We start from the raw sequence: 4,535 nt of genomic DNA on the forward strand, positions 1-4,535 counted from the left end.
TACATTTGAGTTTTGGCTGAGAATTTTACAATAGTAAGATTAATATTTAAATGCAGTTTTAATTCTCCTCATTTGAAATTTGCATGAATTACATGAGGTACAGAGATTGCTCAAAGATATATACAATAAGCCTTTATGTTTCCCATTCTCTTTAGCTTTGTGACTATAATGTTCATTATTATTTATGATTTGCAGAATTCATTGAAATGCTGTGTGATCCTTGAAAAGATCAAGTTCCAGTAATATAGTATTTTATTGGCAGCATTATAGGTTCAATAATTTTTTTTATTTTCAATTGATAATTATTGGCTTGGAAATATACTTAACAAAAAAAAATGTTTTTCTTATTAATGGATAATCTGAATTATCAACTTTTATTCATGGTCTTGACTTCTAATTAAAGTTAAGGTACCTCTTTGTAGTTAAAATAATTAATGTCAGCCATGAATGTCAAATACCTAATCCTAGATTTTATGAACACTTCTTTATCATCTGTTATATAGTTGTTGATCATTTCAGGTTAATAATTCTGCTATTACTAACAAGTTTTTGTGTTATTAATTTTGTGGTATTAATTTTGCAGTACAATGATAGATCTTTAATCCCTCATGTTTGGGACCACGGCAATGTTGTATCAGCAATTTTTTTGGATTATCAAACATCAATATAGTTAATGAGTATTGTGAAATGTAACTTGCTAGGTAACAGTAAACGTTGTACTGAAATGAAAACTACAGTACCGATAAACTCTGTATGAACTAAAAATGCCAGCAGCGCAGTAATGCGACCTAATGACCAAGGTCAACTGATGAAATCCACCCGAAAAAATCTGAACACGTGTCTTGATTTGTGCCAGTTACAGAATGTGCCGAACTATAGACACCAGATAGAGACGTTAATAGTAATGTGCAAAGTTGCAAAACACAAAGATCGCTGTGTAAGTTGTGTGTGTGTGTGTGTTGGTGTGTATGTGTGTTGGTGTGTGTGTGTTGGTGTGTGTAGATTTGTGTGTGTGTGTGTGTTGGTGTGTGTTTGTATTTTTTGCTTTATATACAAAAATACTGTTACCATTTTGCATGCACGGAAATGAAAAATTTGTGTGGCTGTAAAAGAGTGCTACTTGCAATCTATTGGCGTCGTTGCAAATCAAGGGGCAGGTGTATTTTGTTCTTATCAGTGTCCTGGTCCAGGTAAGTTCACCACATCACAAAAAAGCGTATAGTTTGGATTGTGCAATTCATGCATGTGAATTAACAATAGAGGAGGGGGGAATGAATTGGTGGGGAAAAGTGAGAGTACTCCCAAAAATTCACTGGTTTACTGCAATGTTTGCCACATTTTCCACTAGAAGAAAATTTGAGTTTGACATTGCCAGATATAGAACTTATACGTGTGGCCTAACTGGGGGTGGCGGAAACTCTTAAAAACTTTTTTTCTTCAAAATTTAAATATTAAAAAAACTTTGTCAAAACAGTTGCTCTTAATAGTTGGTGTTACTCTCAAGTAACCTAAAAAAAAACCACATGGATGTATCATGATTAGGTATGGAAATTATGCAGTTTCCTGTGTTCAAAAATCAAAGTAATTAAGACATTACAAGCTTCTACAGGCTAACTGAAATAAAATACACTCTCACTTGAATATATTTGCAGGTTTCCCAGAAATAATTTAATTAAAGAGAAAAAATATTGTTTCAAGAAAGACAAAAACAATTTAATCACATCACTGTCTGAGCTCATGTCCTTTTCAAAAATATTATACTCTATAATTTTTGTAACATGGCCATCCTATCACAACAACGTAGGTAATATTAAATACAAGGCTTAGTATCAACACAGTTATGCCTTGATTAACCATTTACCAAAAAAATTACAGAAATACAAAATTATAAAATTATAATAATATTAACAAAATTATTTTGAGTTACTGCAAAGAAATTTTACATTTTCATCCTTGCTTGGTATTCTAAAAAAAGACGAGAATCTGCAAGTCCGCAGTGTTTGCTATGCTGTCTTTACTATTTGACTCACGCATCACTGTCCAGGTGTGCATGCGATGATGTCACCCACAAATGAGCATAAAACCTTTTTGCGGTTACTGTCCAAAATAAATCATCATCTAACCACCAAAACATTGTGATGTTCCTGGGGCCTAAAATGTCAGTCTAAGTTAAGTCTACCAATATAGCAGTTCAGTGGTTCAAGTTGTGTGTATTTATTAGGGATCACAATAATAAATAAATAAAGGGTAAAGCATTAAAAAAATCATGAATAAAAAATTTAGGCCTCTTGAATAGACCAAAAAATAGTTTTTTACCCAACGTCTTGCTTAACTTTCAGAAGTTTCTGAACGTTGCATTTAAAGTTACTAGGCATCACAAATTTTAGCTGGTAAAATAGTTAGTTGATTTTCGCCGTGAACTGCCATGTGCAAATAAATGGATCTGGCACATTACCATAACCATCGATGCTCTTGTAGGGGCCAGACATGGTGTCGGTTGTTAGATGTGCCGTCGTCAAGGTCGTTACACCTTTATGCGGCACGGTGCAGTCGTAACGACCGCCTCTTGTGGGGCCAGTTGCTCGACGCCTCGGAAACATACCCTCGTCGCGGCCTCGCTAAACCCAGTTAGGCCACAGGTCACAGGTGGATTTGGTGGGAGGCAAGTGAACTGACCATTCTCCCCTATCCTTGTGCCTGTAGTCGAAAGTTAATGTTGAAGCCTTTGCATCTGATATTTGAGACCCATACTGCTATTTGGACCCATCTGTTTATGAATAACACAATTGTGTTGGATTCTGCAGGCAACAAAAAAATGTATACTTATATATAAACTTTTTCAAGACAGAATAGTTTAAATGCTTGCTTATCATTCGTGGTCGCTTGGACTTTGTCTATAAGGACCACCTTTGCAGTCTTGCAGTGATAGTGGCTGTGATCTGCTTCAAATGTAGTTAGCTGTGCAAATAAGAAACAAAACAAAATGCACAGTGGCTTCTGATCGTCAATATGCAAGGGGGGGGGGGGGGGGGGGAAAGGAAAGGTAAATGTTTGAACATTTTTCATTAAAACCTTAACTATAAAAGGTATAACTTGTCACAACTAACTTGTTAATAAATGAAATCCATATCTTCATTCAAAATACATCAATACATGATGGATTATGTGTAATAATTGAGCACTATGACTAGGGACCCGGGAAATTCGCGACTCGTGAATTCGCGAAAATTGTTAAAACCATTTAAAATGTTGTTAAAAATATTAAATACATTATAAAAATGATTTAGTATGTTTTTTGAATCAAGAAATACTCGCGAATTTGTTAAAATTCGGTAGTACCCACGAATTTCTGTATGCATTCAAGATTATCTGCGAATTTTTCGGATCCATGACAGAAAAAAAAAGTTTGTGCGAGCGCGAGATGATTGTTTACTACTTATCCGTCAACAATATCAGGTTGCAATAGCCGGGTTGGCGACAGTTGTGAAGGCCGGAAGGGGGGAAGGGGGGAAGGCAGCGGCGGAAGATGAACAGTGAGTGTGTGACACTGCAGTAGCGGATCCAGAGGGGGGGCTAAGGGGCCCAAGCCCCCTCCAAAATCATCTGGGTCCACTATTGTTTTAGAGTTTGCCTTGATAAAGCCTAGCCTTAGCTGGGTCAAGCCCCTCCCAAACCAAAATCCTGGATCCCCCACTGTGTGACAGTGTAAAAGGGGAGCAGGCGTAGTGCCAGCTCGGTCCAGTCAGGTTTGAATAGTCGTAGGGTGGACACATATTCGAAACGTTCGTTTATATATGCGGATATGCCGCCCAAAATAAACATTGACGAAAGAGTGAAACAGTTTTCCCAAGATGGAATGGTTAAATCTCAAAATATTATATGCCGTTTTTGCAATAAAACAGTGGCGTGGGAAACTTCCGACGGTGTGAAGAAACACATACGAAGTAATGGTCACGCTGGAGCCGTCAAGAAAGGAAAACGGCAGAAAACGATGTTTGAAGCTGCCGAAGGCGCCAAGGAAGCGAAGGTACGGTAGTGTTACACGATATAATGCTGGCATGCATTCATTATCTTTCACCAATATTGGAAATGTATATCACAGAACCATTAACAAATCCTTTTTATTTTTTATTGTTTTATAAAACAAAAGTACGTCACTTCAGGAACACAAGTAGCTACAGTAAACTCTCGGTTATCCGGGCCCGGAATATCCGATTTTTGGGTTATCCGTGCATGAATTTAGATTAATTAATAGTTATTCTGAAGCTGTAAAAAAATATCGCTCCGACGTACATATTTATTTTCTTGGCCGTTTAATATTTTTAACCACTCTGTCTCTGTGTCAGAAAGCTGTTTGGTCTAACCTTTGTGTCGTCCTCCCTTTCAGCTGTCACATTTGTCACTCTTTAAACTTGAGGGGGATGTCCTGACTTCTGCTTCCCGTCTCCCTTTGTTTGTTTCCACCCTCCAACACACAGCAGGCGCCTGGCGAGTGACGTGTCTGGCTGGCATTCGGCTGGAAGAATGGCCACGGG

The sequence above is a fragment of the Bacillus rossius genome, chromosome 1 (genome assembly GCF_032445375.1).
Source record: "Bacillus rossius redtenbacheri isolate Brsri chromosome 1, Brsri_v3, whole genome shotgun sequence".
NCBI lineage: Eukaryota > Metazoa > Arthropoda > Insecta > Phasmatodea > Bacillidae > Bacillus > Bacillus rossius.